The sequence below is a fragment of the Narcine bancroftii genome, chromosome 4 (genome assembly GCF_036971445.1).
Source record: "Narcine bancroftii isolate sNarBan1 chromosome 4, sNarBan1.hap1, whole genome shotgun sequence".
Classification (NCBI taxonomy): Eukaryota; Metazoa; Chordata; class Chondrichthyes; order Torpediniformes; family Narcinidae; genus Narcine; species Narcine bancroftii.
The window spans coordinates 39,317,198-39,337,259 of NC_091472.1; the positions used below are offsets into that span (position 1 = coordinate 39,317,198).

At 44.0% G+C, this 20,062-nt stretch overlaps 1 long non-coding RNA gene across 1 annotated transcript; it reads right to left on the reverse strand.

Annotated features, from left to right (window-relative positions):
- Nucleotides 1-521: 521 nt before the first annotated feature.
- On the reverse strand, nt 522-15,160 carry LOC138759812 (uncharacterized). Its single transcript, XR_011355107.1, has 3 exons — nt 15,051-15,160; nt 14,510-14,638; nt 522-608 (listed from the first exon to the last, which is right to left on the reverse strand). It is a non-coding gene; the product is annotated as an uncharacterized lncRNA (long non-coding RNA).
- Between the last annotated feature and the right edge of the window lie 4,902 nt (nt 15,161-20,062).

A 20,062-nucleotide genomic window follows, 5' to 3' on the forward strand; every position in this document is an offset into this window, starting at 1 on the left:
CACACTGTTTTGAAAGTAGTCTTAATACCTTAAATCAGTACTGAGCTAATGCAAGTTTACTTTTAACACATAGAATCATCCATGAAATGAACTGTGATTCTTATCAAAAAAGACACTCATGCTAGGAAGGCAATGAGCTGTGACAATAAAACCTCAAATCTTATTATGAGACCTTGCCAATTACAAGTATTCTATTGTTCTGGAAATATACCCACTTTGGGTAAATTTCTGAGGAAAATAAATTCAGTGTTATCTGAGGTCATGAGATTAATCTGGCAGTTAAAATGCTAAAAGGGCCTTGTTTCAGAATTCAAATTATATATTGATAAAAGGCACAAGACCAGAAAATCTGTAAACACTGAATTGTTCACTGGTATGTCATGCCTTTGCAAATGGGAGAGAGCCAATTATATGTAACTGGAAATTTTTTTTCTCTATTTGTTTGACATAATATTTTAAAATTACACTAGATCTTGCAGACCAATAAGATGTAATCTACACGAGCTAATTTAATGGTCAAATTTATTGTCACAGTACACACATGACATCATCTTCAATCCAGAGATTCTTTTTCCTGTGAGCCAGGCAGAATTTCTACTTATCGGTAACTGTAAAAAAATGTATACAAAAAAGAGAAATGTAAACAAATAGACTGTGCAATATAGTAAAAAATAAATTTTCAATAATAAATAATGTGCAAAATAAAGAGTCCATAAATGTTCATCCTTCATCACTATTCGGGGACCTAAACATTCCTTCCAAGCAAAGCAACACTTCAAGTATGAATCTGCAGAGGTCATTTACTGCATTCAATGTTTCTTGATGTGGCTTCCTCAACATGGGTGAGAATGATCACAAACTGGGAGATTATTTCTGGCAGCTCCAATAGTAATGACCACCTGGTGGCCAACCATTTCAATTCCACACACCATTTACACATCGACATAGTTTCATGCACTGCCAAACTGAGGCCACTGGTAAATGGGAGGAACAACACCTTAAATTCCATTTGGGCTACCAGACAGCTTCGGAATCAGAATCAGAATTTATTGCCATGAACATTCATTGTTTTGTGGTAGTATTACAGTGCAAAATTGCTATAAATTGCTTTAAAAATAAATGTTTGTGTAAAAAACAAGAGAAAGTGAGGTAGTGCCTGTAGTTCATTGTCATTTCAGAAATCTGATGGCAGAAGGGAAGAACTGTCCTTGTGCTGCTGGGTGTTCGTCATCAGGCTCCTGTAGCTCATTCCCAATGGTAGCAGAATGAAGAGGGCATGGTCTGGGTGGAGCGGGTCCTTGAGGATAGAGACTGCTTTCTTAAGACACCACCTCTGATAGATGTCCTAACTGAAGACTGATGCCCATGATGGCATTGGCCGAGTTCAGAACACTCTGCAATTTTTTCCGATCCCTCTATACGAGAGAGTGATGCAACCAGTCAGAATGCTCTCCACAGTATACCTGTAAAATTTTGGTGAAATTCCAAATCTCCTCAAACTCCACATGAAGTATCGCTGCTGGCGAGCCTTCATGATTGCATCGACATGGAAACCCCAGGATAGATCTTCAGAGATGATGACACGCAGAAAATTAAAGTTCTTAACCTAATTTCTCCTAATTTCCCCTTCCTGAAATTCACAATCATGTCTTTGGTTTTTCTAATGTCAGGGGAAAGGTGTTATGACACCACTCAACTAGTTGATTTATCTCACACCTGCATGCTTATTCATTGCTCTCTGTAATTCTGCCCAAAACTGTGGTATCATTGACAAATTTGTAAATGGCATTTGAGTTGTGCCTGGCCACACCGTCATGGGTGTAGAGTGAGCAGAGAAAGCTAATCCTTGTTGATTGTCAGTGAGGAAGAGATATTGTTTCCAATTTGTATTGGCTGTGATCTTCTAATGAGGAAGTCCAGGATCCAGTTGCAAGGCCCAGAATTAGAAGCTTATTGACCAGCACTGATTGTATGATGATGTTGAAAGCTAACCTGTAGCCTGATGTACGTGTTGTCTTGGTAATTTAAAATTTTGATTTATTGTCAGAGTACCTACACGACATCACATACAACCCTGAGATTCCTTTACCTGCAGGCGAGGCAGAATTACCACTTACAGGCAGTGCAAAAAAATTGTACAGAATGTACATGTGTAAACAAATAATTACATGTCGACAAAACGATTGCAATACAGAGAGAAAAAAAACATCAATAAAGTGCAGAAGTAAGAAGCCATAAATTAATTCCTGATTGAGTTTGTTGTTGAGGAAACTGATGGTGGAGTGGTAGCAATTGTTCCTGTTGGTGCAAGTCTCGGGAAACCTATACCTCCATCCTGATGGTAGCAGTGCAAACAGAGTGTATGCTGAGTGGTGTGGATCCTTGATGATTGTTGCTACTGTCCAACAGCAGCATTCCCTGTAGATGCTCTGGATACGTGAGAGGGTTTTGCCTGTGATGCACTTGGCTGTGTCCACTACCTTTTGGGGGGGGGGGGGTTGATGCTCAGGGGTATTGGTGTCTCTATACCAGGCCCTGATACAGCCACACATCTGTAGAAATTTGCCAGAGTTTCTGATATCACACCAAACCTCTGCAAACTCCTGAGGAAGTAGAGGCTGTTAGTGAGTTGGGTTCAGGAAAGATCCTCCAAGATAGTGACTCCCAAGAACTTAAATTTGCTCACCTTCTCCACTTCTGATCCCCCAGTGATCATTGGATCGCATACCTCTGGTTTTCCTTTCCTGATGTCAATAATAATTTCCTTGGTTTTAGTGATATTGAGTGTGAGGTTATTGTTGGTTCTCCATACAGCCAAGTTTTCAATCTCCCTCCTGTTTTCTGATTCATCACCCCTTTTTATACCACCCACTACTATGATACTGACAGCGAATTTGTAGATGGTGTGGTTGTACCAAGCCATACAGTCATAGGTGTAAAGTGAGTTGAGCAGGAGTTTAAGAATGCAGCCCTGTGGTGCTCCAGTACTGATGGAGATTATGGAGGAGATGTTCTTACCAATCCTGAATGATTATGAACTGGAGATGAGGAAATCTAGGATCCAATTGCACAGTGGGGTGTTGAGTCCCAGGTCTTGCAGTTTGCTGATTAATTTTGAGGGGATGATGGTGTTAAATGCTGAACTGCAGTCAATAAAGAGCATCCTTTGCTGTCCATATGTTCCAGGGCTATGTGTAGATCCAGTGAGATGGCTTGTTGCTACGATAGGCAAATTGTTCTTATGGTTGATTCAGGCGTAAAAGGCACTGAGTTCACCTGGGAGTGAAGCTTTGCCTTCTACTGCACTGGATTGAGTTTTGTAGCAGGTTATGTCATTTAGGCTCTGCCGCAGCTGATCCAGGGCAGAATGGAGAGCCAATAATATTGCATCTGCTGTGGAGCGATTGTGATGGTAGGCAAATTGCAGTTTGGTCCAGATCTTTATGTAGGTACAAGTTGATTCTGGCTATGCCAACTCTCAAAACAGTGGAGGTGAAGTTGTACTGGATGATAGTCAATCTGCTCCCCTGGGAACCTCTGACTGCAGTAGTGAGAGATTGAAAATGTCCATGAAGACTTCAGCTAGTTGGTTGCACAGATTTTCAGTACTCTGTCAGGAACACCATCAGGGACTGACACCTTGAGAGGGTTCACTTTCTCGAAGGTTATTCTGACATTAGCCTCAGAGAGACATATCACAGGGTTTTCAGCTTCTGTAGGGATTCTCATAGGTACCGATGGATTTTCTTTCTCCAAAAAAGGTATTAAGCTCATCACAGCCATTTATGGTGTTTAGCCTTGCCTTGTAGGATGTAATGGCCTGCAATCCCTGCCGTAGCTGGCAAGGATCTGACTCTGTCTCTAGCTTCGCTCGGAATTGGCTCCTTGCTGAGATGCCCTTCCGCAGATCATCGACATTAACATCAACTTCTGTAATTTCAGTTAAACTCCTCTCTTCTCACTTTCCCTATCCCTCAGTCTCCTTTCCTTCAGGTCCCCATCCCTTTCCCCTTCCCTCCCACATCACTTTTCAACTTTTTACTCCTACTCTGTCTCTTGTGTCCACCTATGACATCTTACATGTTAGCATGTATTCATCCCCCTGCCCCTTCCTCTGTCCTCCAACTTTTTTTTACCTGCCTGTTTTTTTTCTCACCTTAGCAAAGGTCTCCAGCTTTTTTAGTTTTTTTTGGTTACTTTTTTACTCATAAAGATTCTGCATGACCTGCCAAGCTTCTCTAGGTCATTTGTGTATTGCATTCAGCTCCACTGTCTGCATACATTGTGTAAGAAAAATATTAAGAGTTTTATTTTGACTAAATTCCATTTTTATTGCCTTGTGTCACAGAAAGCTTACTGGACCGAATAGGTTAATTCAGCCTATTGATTCTGTTTTTGCTTGATGTGAGAGCAATTTGGCTGGATCCATACATGCCATCATTTCAGTTGCTTAAGGATCCAAAACACTCTCAGGGTGACAGTGAAGGACATGAGCGAAGGTTTTCTGTTTTTCTGGGACCTCTTTGTCAGGAAGGTGTTAATGGAATGCTGCAAATTTGAGGCAAAGGATATCTACTGTCTCCAGGATGTCGCAGATAATAGTTACTGTTATGTAACATTCAAGACCCCAGCAAGATGGCAGAGGATGCTCCAGGACCTGCAAGGGAAGGAGAGCGTGGCTCCTTTTTATTCAAGCAACAGACACTCTTCACCCTTCCAAAGCAAATAAAACGAGTGATTACGTTGCACATGTTCAACAACCACTTTACAGTCTTGAATGTGCTCACCTTCCTAGGCCACTACGTTGAGGGAAAATGGACTTGGGTGGACATTAAAGACATTTTTGGAATATGGAGTAGCAAAAGCCAATTGAAGGTAAAGCTGAGAGAAGACAGCAAAGGGCCCATCATGCACACCTCATCGATGTTCGCCATAGGAGAGAACTGAGGGAACTTGGGCTCTGCTGGTCTCCCCAGAGTGTGCGCAGACTGCAACAAATTGGGCATATGGCAGCCCTATGCAGCACAGTCATCTGTAAGAACTCCAAGCAGGAGGCCACCAAACCAAAGACTGTGCAGAGAGCAAGTGCTGTCTCTACAGTGCCTAGGCAAAACATGTAACCACCTAGGCACAGACAATAAGAGGGCAAACAGCCAACATCACTACCCCCAACGAGATAAACACCCTCTTGACCTTGACTGTAAAAGAGATGCTACTAGACTCTGTGACCAGGGAGAACAAGACGACCCCAAGCACATCCACCTCCAACCCTCAAACCCCAGCCACGAGGCCAAGGGCCTTCTGAAGGAGGCAGAGTCAATGGAGGAGGGAGATGCAGACGAGAAATGGCAGATGATGAAGACAAGAAAGAAATCCCAAAAGTTTCCACAAATTAAACTGGCAAGAAAAGACCCAAGAAACAAACAGAAAGCCAGCAAATGGTTTGTCAAAATCAGGAGACTTTCACACAGGGCAATGGCATAGCATCTACTTTCAATTTTCCAAAGCTGTCTGACAACCTTTAGTCCACACAAATTTCTTCACTTTCTTCAAAAGGTTGGTTAAAGGAAGAGCAATTTCTGCAAAATTTCTTATAATATCCTGCCATTCCTAAAAACCTTCTCACTGCTTTCTTGCCGTTGGGAATAGGAAATTCAGAAATTGCATTCACCTTAGCTTGAATAGGTACAACTTTGCCATGATTAACAACATAACCGAAGTATGTTACTGTGGGATTTTGAAATTGACTCTTTGCTAAATTAACAGTTAAGTTTGCTTTGGATAATCTTGCAAACAATTTGGACAATTCCCTTAGATGTTCTTCCCATCTATCACTTTTTGTGACTTGGTCGAACACCTCAGATACAGATTGTTCTCCACTACCTTTATTCTCATAATAAGGTTTCAACACGTTTATGTGACAAACCTGAGTTTTATTCCTTCGATCTGGAGTGTTAACATCATTTAGTTTTGATTTAACTATGTACGGTCCAGAAAATCTAGCTCTCAAAGGATTGTCATGTATTGGAAACAAAATCAAAACTTTATTTCCTGTCTTAAAATTCCTCACTTGAGCTTTCCTGTCAAATAAACAGTTAATTTTACCCTGAGCAATTTATAAATTCTCTTGAGCCAATGTACACTCTTTTTGTAGCCTATCTTTAAATTTAGAAACATAATCCCGCAAATTCAACTGCACATCCTCATTCACCCACTGTTCTTTTATCAACATTAAAGGTCCTCTAACCTGATGTCCAAACACAATTTCAAAAGGGCTGAAACCTAATGACTCCTGCACAGCCTCCCTTGCTGCAAATAACAATAAATGAATACCTTCATCCCAATCTTTTCCCTTCTCCAGACAATAAATCCTCATCATAATTTTAAGAGTAGAATGAAATCTTTCCAAAGCTCCTTGAGTTTCAGGATGGTTCGCAGATGAAGTGATGTGTTTTATTTCCAACTCATAAACCAACTGCTGATATACCCAGGCCATAAAGTTAGATCCTTGAGCACTCTGGATCTCTTTCGTTAATCCAAGAACTGTGAAAATTCTTTCTAGAGCCTTTACCACCATTTTGCCTTTAATATTTCTTAATGGTTTAGCCTCTGGAAATCTCGACGCTGTACACATAATTGTTAATAAGTACGGATTCCCAGACTTAGTTTTCGGCAGGGGACCTACACAATCTACAATAACCCTAGTGAAAGGTTCCCCAACAACAGGAATAGGTTGTAATGGAGCCACTGGAGGACCCTGGTTAGGTTTCCCCTCAACCTGACAAAAGTTACATGTCCAGCACCAATTTACAACATCCTTTCTCAAACAGGGCCATAAAAATTGTCTCAAAATCTTATTCATGGTTTTCTTTACACAAAGGTGCACTGTGGACTAGATTTAATATTTCCTTCCAGTAATTTTTAGGAACAACCACCTGAAGAATCACCCTCCACTCTTCATTAGCAGGAATATCCAGAGGTCTCCATTTTCTCATCAACTATTCACCTTTCAAGTAATATCCACAAGCCACAATCCACAAGACAACAAGATCCGTATCTATTTTCTGTTGCTGCATTAACTCTTTCCTTTACGAAGAAGAATCCTTACTCTCACAATGACCTTGCTCCTTCAAAAGTACTTCAGAGGTACTGGGCAAGTCTCTATCAACTGGACCTTCTTCAGCTCTCATCATTTTCTTAGTCACAGACCTCATTTCAGCACATGCAGGATATATCTCACAATCCTCTCTAACCTCATGCTTACTAAGCCAGTTTGTTAATCTCAAAACTGACCCAACTTTATCCTCTGCCAAATCATTCCCTAATAAAAATGAGACACTGCATGGGTAACTTTGAAATTACTCCTACTACAACAGGTCCTTTAACTAATTATGAATTCAACACAACCTTGTGAAGCGATATTGACTCAAACTTCACCTCCAACACCTTTAATCAAAGTTGTCTCCCCTGTGTCTGTCCTTTGATCCAGAGTTAAAACACTTTCCAACAACAGTGACTGAGCAGCCCCAGTATCTCTAAGAATTTTAACTGGAACCTGTGGTTTTCCCTCCTTTACTGACACAAAAGGTTTGAAAACATCCATAATACCTGGTAAAACCTCTGTTTCTCGTCTCTTGTTCAACACTAGACAATTTGCAATAACATGACCAGGTTTCTTACAAAAATGACATACAATCCAGAAGTTCTGTCCTTTCCCAACTTACCTTTATCTTTTCTCTTAACGTTCTCTCCAGACTTAATTTCAGGTTTATTAGCCTGTTCCACATTAACCATCTGAACAGGCTTATTAATCTGTTCCACATTAATTTTTTGAAAATGCCTGAGATGTTCCTTTGTGAATAAGGCCAAATTCATCTGCTAATCTAGCCGTTTGTCACCACATCCCCACGTCTCTCTCATCCAGACATAATTCAATCTCATTTGGAACACACCTTTTAATTTCCTCAATTAACATCAATCTGACAAAATCATTATTTATTCCTTTTGAGGTGCACCAACAATTAAACCATTCAGATTTTTTCAGCAAAATCCATATAAGATTGGTTCCATATTTTCATCAAACTTCTAAATATTTGTATATATGGAACCAACTCATAAGCTTTCAATACTGCTTGTTTAAGAGTATCATAATTTGCCACTTGCTCTGTAGTCAAGCTAGAGGATGCAATTTGTGCTTTTTCTTTCAATATACTTTGGTGCAGAAGAGGCCATTTTTCTTTTGGCCATCTTGAACTCTCAGCAACCTTTTCAAAAAGCCTAAAATATGTATCTCCCTCATCAAAAGGAAGAACTAGATTTACCTCTCTACTAGCCAAAAACCTCTCCCCAATTCTCTTACCTTCCTCCATCTCAATTTTTAACTTCTCTAATTGAAACCGCCTGTCCCTTTCAATCTTTTCCAAGTCATATTTTCTTCATCTTTCATTATCCTCCCTCCATTTTTCAGCTCCCTCTAACTCATATTTCCTCTGTTTTTCCGCCTCTTCTCTTTGCCTTTCAGCTTGGTCAGCCTCATATTGTCTCTATTTCTCAGCCTCCAACACCCTTTGTTTTTCTCTTTCTTCTTCCGCCCTCAATTTCTCCAATTCCAATTGCAACTTAACAGACCTATCCTCTGGAAAAATTTCTAAGTCTCTCTCAACAAATTTTTCCTCACCTAGATAATATTTGACAATAATCCTCTGTTTTTGTATTTTCCTCATCCAATGCTTGACTTCAGTCAGTTTTAATGCCATCAGTTCCTCTTTTCTCTTGCTGTTCAGCTCTGCAGATGATGGTTGTGTCAAAAATTTAATCAACATCTATTGCTGCTGTTTTTCCACACACAAGCTTTAAATTAGCTTGAAAAAATGCAATTAACTAATAAATAACAAAATCTCAAATTTTCTAATCGAACAGACAATCGCCCATAAAACGTTACAAGCCCAGAAGACCCCAAAACCCAGCAGCAATAGATATTCACCAAGACAAATCATTACTTAAGCAAAAGTTGCTTTTAATTATCTTTAAACATGAAAATAGAAACAAACTTTAACTTAGCACTATTGACTTACGTAACCTGACTTAACCCCCTTCTAATTCTAAGCGCACGTGTATGTAATGTGTGTGTAAGTTCAGAGAAGTTCTTTGGTTCACAGTCCAATCTCACTTCTCATTCCTCCAAGTTCACTGGTTGCAGGCAATTCTTATACTGTGCAGAGAATTTAACATTTATAAACTTCACCTGAATTCTGGGTTCAGGAGCCGGAGACTTGGTTCATCCACGCGGAGCCCCAGTTTCACCTCCGCCAGATTTCGTCCGACACAACCAAATTCTACTATGTGGTCACTGCCCTGGACAAGGCCACTGCCAGATGGGTGCTGCACCTTGAGGCCCTGGGGGACAGGTCCCTGATGGAACTGATGGACGAGATGTTCGCACTCATGGGTGAGCACACCAACTGCCCACTTTTCGAGTGCATCTTCCTCGAACATATATCTGGGGACATCCGGTCACTGCTGGTTCAGGAGAGCTTCACTGACCCGAGAAAGGTCACCCAGAAGGCCCAAGACCTATGGCTCGCTTGATTCTCAGAAGTCTCAGTGGTCCAGCAGGTCACGAGCCATGGGTATGACCACGCCAAGCCCGCTCCTAGCACTGTAGTAGAGCACCTGGCCCCTCCAGGGGCCCCCAAGAGCATAACCAAGGCCACAGCATCCGCTTCAGGCCTCTGCTTCTACCACCAGTGCTGCTGGGGAGCCAAGGCTCAGAAGTGTCATCAGCTGCTCATTCCAGGGAAACAACCAGGCTGGCCGCTGTTAATGGGTGTGGCAGCTGGCCAAGGACACAGCATTCTCTACCTGCGGGACTCAGTCAGCGGCCGGCAGTTCCTCGTTGACACTGGAGCCCAGATCAGCATCATACTGGCCATGGCCATCGAATCCAGGAACCAACCTCATGGACCTCCCCTCCGTGCAACCAACGCAACAGAAATCCAGACGTATGGACACAAAACAGTCCACTTCTAGATCAGCCAATGAAATTTCGTGTGGAGGTTCACTGTCTCGTCCCTCTGGACTGCCATCCTGGGTGCAGACTTCCTACTCGCACATGGGCTTCTGGTAGACATTCAAGGTAAGCGCTTGGTGGACACCCGTACCTTCCAAGTCATTCGCCTTGATGCCTCCCGCTTGGAGCAACCGCAGATGGCCACGATCAGCATGCCCAGAGAAGAGTTCCAGCGAATCCTGGATGAGTTCCCAACACCCCTCGAGCCACAGTTCTCCACTGCCTTGCCGCGCCACGGGGTGTTCCACCACATCCCCACCCAGGGCCCGCCGGTTTACACCAAGGCATGCTGACTCCCATCTGACAAGCTCCAGGTAGCAAAGGAGGAGTTTTTGCACCTGTTGGAGCTGGGGATCATTCAGCGGTCCAACAGCCCGTGGGCCTCGCCGCTCCACCTGGTCCCAAAATCCTCCAGCGGCTGGCATCCCTGCGGAGACTATCGATGGTTCAACGAGGCAATCATTCCTGACCGTTACCCCATCCCTCACATCCAGGACTTTATGGCCAACCTGCATGGTGCGAGGGTCTTCTCCTGGTGCGTGGATATCACCAGATCCCAGAGCATCCTGAGGACATACCCAAGACGACCATCATCACCACCTTTGGCCTGTTCGAATTCCTGTGCATGCCATTCAGGCTCAAGAACGCTGCTCAGACCTTCCAGTGTCTCATTGACTCTGTGGGCAGGGACTTGGATTTTGTCTTTATTTATTTGGATGACATCCTTGTCACTAGCAAGGACTGGGCACAACACAAGGCCTACCTACGTGCCCTTTTCTCCCGGCTGGCCATCTTTGGCCTTACCATCAACCCGGCCAAATGCCAGTTCGGGATAGATTCCATGCAGTTCCTGGGCCATAACATCACGACTGAAGGAGCTATGCCCGTCGGTGCGAAGGTTGCTGCCATCAGGGAGTTCCCACGCACAAACAGCCTCAGGGGGCTGCAGGAATTCGTGGGTATGGTCAACTTTTACAACTACTTCATCCCAGGAGCTACGCTTATCATGCAGCTGCTGTTTGCCCTCATCGCAGCCAAGCACAAGATGCTCGCTTGGAAGCCAGAAGCCTGCACCGCATTCGAGGCCACCAAGGACGCCCTCACGAAGGCTGCCATGCTCGCCCACCTGCACACCGACCTGCATATGGCACTCTCTGTTGATGCCGATGCCACAGCTGCCAGTACCATCCAAGAGCAATAGGTGAATGGACATTGGAAGCTGCTGGCATTCTTCAGCTGCCTGCTCCGCCCGCTGGAATGCAAGTGTAGTGCCTTTGACCGTGGGTTACTGGACATGTACCTGGCGGTGTGGCATTTCTGCTATTTTTTGGAGGGGAGGACTTTTACCATCTTCACTGACCACAAACCCCTCACCCAGGTGCTCATGATGGCAAAGGATCCCTGGTCAGCCCGCCAGCAGCATCACCTCTCCTTCGTGTCGGAGTTTACCACCAACATTTGGCACCAGGCGGGGAAGGACAATGTGGTTGCCGATGCATTCTCACGACCAGCCATCTGAGCGCTGACGCCCGGCCTCGACTTCAACCAGCTTGCCCGGGATCAGAAAATTGATGAGGAGACAAGAGCCTTTAAGACCGCCATCACCGGCCTGCAGTTCTGAGACTTCCTGACTCTGAGCGGCGAAGGTACCATCCTTTGCGATATCTCGTTGGACACTCCGCGGCTGTGGTTCCGCAGCAGTGGTGCAGGCAGTTCTTCCATCACATCCATGACCTTTCACATCCATCTATCAGGTCCACGGTCCGGATGGTGCCAGATCGGCTCATATGGCATGGGCTGGCGAAGCAAATCGCAGGCTGGGGCAGAACATGCACCCATTGCCAGACAGGCAATTGCACAGGCACACCACGGCGCCCGCACAGGAGTTCGAGAATGTCCGGGAATGGTTCAGCCACATTCACATGGACATTGTTGGGCCTTTACCCATTTCCCGGGGCAACTGTTACCTGTTTATGGTGGTGGACTGCACCACTCGCTGGCCCGAGGCGATCCCAATGTCATACGCCTCCACCAACTCCTGCTCCCGAGCCCTGTTGCATGGTTGGGTTACCCGGTTCAGCATCCTGGCTCACCTCACCAGCGATTGGGGCACCCAGTTCACATCTGCGCTCTGGGCACAGCTCGCTAACAGGTTGGGGATGCAGCTAAACTGCACCACGGCCTACCACCCACAGGCCAATGGACTGGTCGAATGTCTGCACCGCCACCTTAAGTCAGCGCTCATGGCCCACCTCACCAATCCTGAATGGATGGACGAACTGCCTTGGGCGTTCCTGGGCATCCGCTCCACTCCCAAGGAAGATCTGCAGGCATCATCAGCTGAGCTGGTCTACGGTGCGCCGCTGGCACTACCTGGTGAGTTCGTCAACGCACCTCACAATCCCTAGTGGTTGCCGCATGAACTACTTCCTCACCTCAGAGCACGCTTGGACTCCTTCGAACCCCCACTGCCACCCCAGGCTTGGCACCCGCCCGACTCATGTTCCTGGCGAGGTGCTTTCCCCTGAGTTTGTTTTCGTTTGTCGGGGCCCGACCACGGCACCTCTGCAGCGACCGTACGAGGGGCCGTACAGGGTTATACCGCGTTCCGGCCCGACATTCATGCTGGACTTGGGTGGCAGGCATGAGCTGTTTACCATGGACAGGCTGAAGCCAGCACACCTCGATCCCACCGAGCCCGTGGTCATTGCCCAGCCCAAGAAGTGAGCCCGTCCGGCAAAAAAGGACATTCTGATGGGGGCTGTGTGGCGGCTCACCACAAGGCAGGTGAACCGGTCCCGCTTGTAAGCCATGCGGCGGGGCAGTCGGCCAAAATGGCGCCGTCAGGGGTTTCCCTTCCTTCCAGCTCAGAAACCTGTGCTTGGGGACCATGTGACACCTGGATGATGTGGTTCTCAGCCAGGTCCGGGCTGGGACCATAAGTGCAGCCCAGCAGCCTGCAATAAAGTAGTCGGCTCACTTGAGCTCAACCTGTCTGGTTGCGTGTGTCATTGCAGGAGCAGTGTAGCCGTCACTACAATATCTTAAAAAGGTTCATGATATAAAATTTTTAAGATGATTTTTGTGATCTGCAGCCCAAAATCCATAAAATACAGCCAAAATTGTTCAGGAAGAAAAATCTTTGCTGTTCAATGTCATTTAATATGATGGTGACCTTAATATTACCAGATAGACATAAATACATGTAATTTATTAATGTTTTCCAGGAAAGGAAAGGCCCCATCTTTACCCAATCTGGCCTTTGAGATTTTCAACCTGTGATACTGAGTGATTGAAGATTGATCACAAGGGTAATTCACCTTACTTTCTTTTACAAAGAAAACAAACCAGAGATCATTCAAGTAATTCGTGGAGCAGTCAAAGGGTTTTATGCATTTTAAACATAAATGAATTAAGATAATCATGACCTGTGCATCAAGTAAGTTCCAAGTTAATCGTCTCCTATTTTAGTAACCCACCGCACATTCCCAAAAAAAACCCCGACAAACCCCCCCATGTTTGCTGGGTGTGATATCTGTGGAAAGCTCGTCTACTTCAGATGTACTATATGCAGGTAAACGTGACGAGTTCAATAGAAAGACGCTCGCCCTGTCTACTGATTTAGGAAGGTCTCAGTCAATCCTACTGATCCCTGCTGGTGTTGCAGTTCTATGAGGACCTGAATACTTTTCTCCAAAGCGGTCTGTCACGGCTATTAAATGTATCTAAATGATATAAGTAACACGGCATTAAAACAATTTCCTGCCCAAATATCGAGATCTGCTGCAGTATCATATGAATTCACTGCCAACTCATTTGATTTCTATTGCATCAGTATCAGATCCTTCGTTTCGCTCCTTCGAAGCATTTCTTCCACACTGTCGGCTCCCGACTTGCTGGGGGACAGATCCGCTGGCTGCAGGGCTGAATGCAGTCCTTTCCGAAACTCCCTGCCTCATGTTGGAAGCCGCCAGTGGTCGCTGCTCACCACGAACTTCACCTTCGGAGCGAGAGCACGTTTTCTAAAGAAGATCAGGTTGCTGACATCACATGCGAGAAGGACATTTGGGCTTTATATTTCATAATTGTTCAATATAATATTTTGTAAGAGACATATGTGACATGTAAGTAAGCCGAGTGATCCCAAAGCATGGTAAAAATGTATTTACGGAATAAAACATTATTGCTTGAATTGTAACACCCAGAAAGTGGCTGGTGGGTCATTTTGCACATGTTGGCTCTGTTAGAGCCCGAACGGGTCAACTCCTGCCACACAGCTCAGCAAGTTTTAAATTCTCAGTATCAATCCAATTCCCCTTTCAAAATGAGTGATTTCACGGACAGGATTTCTTCCCTTCGGACCTGTTGAAAGTTTGCCTTGGTAAAAATTAACACCATCATCACCCCTCCCCACCTCCGCCATGAAGAAATGTAATATACCTGGAAGTACAGTGGTCTTCAAGCTTCTGTACCTTCTGCCCAAAAGGAGTAAGAAGAGTTTGTGACCAGGATGACGGGGGTCCTTTATGATGTTAGTCTCCTTCTTGTGGTAGTGTCTCGCATAGATGTCTAATGGGTGAACGGTCAGAATCAGTGATGGACTTAGCTATTTTTGCTACTTTCTAAATCCTGCATTCCTAGGTATTTGAATGACCAAACCAGTTGTGATATATCCAGTCAAGATACTTTCCACAGTACAGCTGCAGAAGTTGGATAGTGTGTTCAATGACATCCTCAGACTCCTCTGAAAGTAGAGGCATTTGTTCTTCAAGGTTGCTTTGATGTGCTGACTGCAGGAAAGGTCTTCCGATATGTGGACTACAGGTACACCCCGCTTTATGAAAGTAGAGTGTTCCTTAGAAACCATTCGTAAACCGAAATATGGAGGCAATTTTCATAAAAGCGAAAATGCATTATAATTTATTTGTAAAAGCAAACACAGGTTTCTTCTATAAGTGAATTTTCGTAAAGTGGGATTTACCTGTATCAGGAACTTGAAGGTACTAACCCTCTCCATGTCCACACGTGAATGTGGACAGTTGTGTGGTCTCTTATCCTCCCCTTCCAAAAATCCACAAAAAGCAACTTGGTCTTGGTGATGTTGATCTGGCCACACCCAATCAGGTTCTTGATCTCTATTCTGTATTCTGACTCATCATTTCCTGTTATTTCACCAACAATGGTGGTGTCATCAGCAAATGTACATAGATTGGATGGGAGCCAAACCTGACTACATAGTCATGAGCATAGAGGGTATAAAAATGCACCCTTGAGGTGCCCATGTCAGTGTGGAGGAGGTGATGTTGCCAATTCACACTGATTGAGGTCTGCCACTAAAGAAGTCGAAGATCCAGTTGTAGAGGGATGAAGAGAGTCCCACGTCTCTCAGTTCGATCATAGATTTTACTGGTGTTGAAAGCTGAGCTGTAATCAATGAATTGCCAAATGCAAGTATTCTTCTGGTCCAGGTAATTTATTGCATAGTGGAGGACCATTGATTTGGCATCTATTGTGAATTGAAATTAGTCCAGGTCATTTTTGAGACAGGAGTTGATGTTGATTTGCTTTGTAACCAACCTCTTAAAGCACTTCATGACAGTCAACACAAATGTACCCAGCCAATAGTCATCAAGGCAGGTCACCTTGCTCTTCTTAGAATCTTCTTAGAATCTATGTCCTTTTGAAGCAGATGGGGACTTCAGAGCATACCAGCGAGTGGATGAATATGTCTGCAAAACCTCTGGCCAATTGATTAATGCAGTGCAAGCTTTAGGAATGCATCCAGGTACATCATCTGGGCTGGAGCCTTACTAACTTATTGATTGATTTATTGATGCTGATTGATTGACTAATATAAATAAAGGATAGAGCCAGATTTACAATTACTATATTAGTTTAGTTAAAATAGAAAGTTTTAAAATCATTAAATTCTGTAAAAATGTGTTAAATAATTCAAAACTAACAATTATATTTCACAGTGCCTTTAACATTAGCAATATACCCCAAGCTATTTTCAAGGTGGTTTGCAAAGATTTATGCCTTTGCAGTGTTTTATTTAATATTTAGGACTGTTAGAATATTATAAAGTCATAGAGTATGTAAACTTGCTCACACTGACCAAAATGTTCCCCCCTCAGACTAGTCCCACTGCTTGTTTTGCTTCCTATTCCTATCAACCTATTTTGTATTTGTACATTTTGTTCTTAAGGATTACAATATAGTAACTGCTTCAACTACTTCCTCTGACAGCCCATTCCGTACACTCACCACCTTGAGTGCAAAGGTTCCCCCTCAGGTTCCTGTTAGATCTTTCCTCCTTCACCTTAAATCTATATCCTCTAGTTACTGATTCCCCTACTTTGGCAAAAAACCCTCTGCATTCACCCGATCAACTCCAGTATGTAGACCTCTTTGTAGACCTCTATGAGATCGCCCTTCAATCTCCTGAACTCCAAGGAATAAAGTCATAGTCTGCATAAGATTTCATTTTAACTTCTTGCAGCAAAATTTCTTTACAAATGAAAACTCCTTTTTCCTTAGAATTAAAAAATGCAACATGAGTGACAGTTTCTCGATACAGCAACTTCAACATTTTGATTTGCTGTCCTTTATACATCAGAATAAAAATCAGAATTTGCAGCTGGTGGACAAGCCTTGTCATCCTTCACAGCAGCTCTGAAGGTGGCCTGCTCACCACTGTGCTGCTTACTGGTCCCACTGCCACTGCTGTTGGAAGTCTTGAATGTCAGCAAGATTAAACCTCAGCATCCAATCAGGTAAGCACAAGCATTAGTCGTGTGTGTGTGTGTGTGTGTGTGTGTGTGTGTGTGTGTGTGTGTGTGTGTGTGTGTGTGTGTGTGTGTGTGTGTGTGTGTGTGTGTGTGTGTGTGTGTGTGTGTGGGTGGGGGGGGTGGTGGAGTGCAGATTTTTCAGGGAATCTATGAACAAGAAGTAGGCCTGTGTTTTCCCCACTAATTTCTGTATCCACATCTGTAATGCACCATGGCTTCCTACTCATTATCTTGTCACCACAGCCTCTTGCCGCTATTCTTCCAATGGTATAGTTACAATGTGACACATTTACATTGATATTTTTCCCAACTGCGCTTGGTGGGTCAACAGATAAGGAGGGTGGTTCAAAACAGGTAACTACCGGCATCACCTACGGCTCCGAGAACGCTTCCACCAGCGTTGTCTCCGCTCCATCCTCAACATTCATTGGAGCGACTTCATCACCAACAACAAAGTACTCCAGATGGCAGAGGCCGACAGCATCGAATCCACGCTGCTGAAGATCCAACTGCGCTGGGTAGGTCACGTCTCCAGAATGGAGAACCATCGCCTTCCCAAGATAGTGTTATATGGCGAGCTCTCCACTGGCCACCGAGACAGAGGTGCACCAAAGAAGAGGTACAAGGACTGCTTAAAGAAATCTCTTGGTGCCTGCCACATTGACCACCGCCAGTGGGCTGATATGGCTTCAAACCGTGCATCTTGGCGCCTCACAGTTCGGCGGGCAGCAACCTCCTTTGAAGAAGACCGCAGAGCCCACCTCACTGACAAAAGACAAAGGAGGAAAAACCCAACACCCAACCCCAACCAACCAATTTTCCCCTGCAACCGTGTCTGCCTGTCCCGCATCGGACTTGTCAGCCACAAACGAGCCTGCAACTGACGTGGACATTTACCTCTCCATAAATCTTCGTCCGCGAAACCAAGCCAAAGAAAGCCTTCCAATATTCGATTCCATTGATTTCAGAGATTGACAGCAAGATGCTTGTTTGGAGCAAGTGCTCAAGGGTGAATTTCTCTTGTTCCAGCTGAGGTGCTGCAAAACTACCAGTGGCAAGTTACATTATACATCAAATTTAAGCAACTAAATTTGTATTTAAATGGAATAATATTGGCAGTATAAAAAAGGACAATATACTATTACTTTTGCAGAGCATAAATTCCATTATGATCATCTCAGTTTGTTTCTGCACCGTGAATGCTGGGTAATTAACTTTAAAATATGGAGTGAATTACATCTGTTTTCCTGGTTACAAACTTATCTTGAAAACTAACTTGTTTTAATAACATAACAAAACATAACAATTACAGCACGGAAACAGGCCATTAGGCCCTTCTAGTCCGCACCGAACCAAACACCCCTTTCTAATCCCACCTCCCTGCACAATGCCCATAACCCTCAAAATTATCAGTTTTTAATGATAAGAATGATTTGGTTGCAAAATCAAAGATATTAATTAGTATTTGTTTTGGCAAGTTTCCTTCTATCGATATCCCAGGACAACTATTAACTATAATCTTATCTAATCCCATTGCAAGAGCATGCCAGAAGTTGAGTATACTGTGACTTTCTTCTCGAGTCCCCACAAATTTTCCAGCATTTTTCACGAGGTTCAAGTCAGGAGTGCGAAGAAATTGTTTCCACCATTTCGGATGGCTGCAACTTAGGAAGTTCAGTGGAATCCACAAATATGCCAATCGATTTGCAGTCCATTCATGATAATAAGCATTCACTCTTCCCCACATTGATACTTCATGAGTGCAACATGTCCCATCTACAAAACACAGTGAAACAACTTAGAAGGCTTCTTTACCTGTAAAATTTGTAACTCCGACCTTAAACACCAAAACCAGTATGGTTCTCAGAAAGTCATGCATCCAGTCTTAGAAAGAGATACTATTGTCTATTTTAAATATTTATTATTTCTCTGGTGAGAGACAGCAAATGCTGGAAAACTGGAGAAACACAAAATGCTGGAGGAACTCAGAGAGTCAGGCAGTATATATGGAAAGAAAAGGATAGTTAACATTTTGGCCTGAAATATTTTTTGCCTTCAATAGATGTTACCTGATCTGCTGACGTCTTCTAGAAATTTGTACATTTGGTCCTACGGCCCTCAATGTTGTGCCGACCCATATATTCCTGTCTAAAAAAAACTAAACATTTCCTGCCTTGTAACCCTCTATTTTTCTTTCATCCATGTGCCTGCTTTTCTTTGGCTTGGCTTTGCGGACGAAGATTTATGGAGGGGTAATGTCCACGTCAGCTGCAGGCTCGTTTGTGGCTGACAAGTCCGATGCGGGACAGGCAGACACGGTTGCAGCAGTTGCAAGGGAAAATTGGTTGGTTGGGGTTGGGTGTTGGGTTTTTCCTCCTTTGTCTTTTGTCAGTGAGGCGGGCTCTGCGGTCTTCTTCAAAGGAGGTTGCTGCCCGCCAAACTGTGAGGCGCTAAGAGCCACAGTTTGAGGCGATATCAGCCCACTGGCGGTGGTCAATGTGGCAGGCACCAAGAGATTTCTTTAGGCAGTCCTTGTACCTCTTCTTTGGTGCACCTCTGTCTCAGTGGCCAGTGGAGAGCTCGCCATACAACACGATCTTGGGAAGGCGATGGTCCTCCATTCTGGAGACGTGACCTACCCAGCGCAGTAGTCTGCTAAGAGTCTCTTGAATGCCCTTAATATTTCAGCCTCCACCACCATCTCTGGCAAGGTATTCCAGGCACCCAAACTCTTTGTGTCAAAAACTTAGCCCCGATGTCTCCCTTAAATTTCCCTCCCTTCACTTTTACATATGTCCTCTGGTGTTTGCTATTCCTGCCATGGGTAAAAGGTGCTGGCTATCCACCCTGTCTATGCCTCTCAAAATCTTTTAATTTTATTGTCTCTTCTCATACTTTGCTCCAAAAAAATTCTCAGCTCTGCTAATCTTGCCTCATAAGACATATTTTCCAATCCAGGCAACATCCTAGTAAATCCCCTCTCCATAGCTTCCACATTCTTCCTAATAATGAGGTGACCAGAACTGAACACAATACTCTTGTGTGATCTCACCAGAGTTGCAACATGACCTCTCTCCTCTTGAACTCAATCCCTCTATTAATGAAGCCAAACATCCCATATGCCTTCTTAACTATTCTATCAACCTGCACAGTGACCTTGAGAGCTGTATGTATTTGGACTCCAAGGTCCCTCTGTTCATCC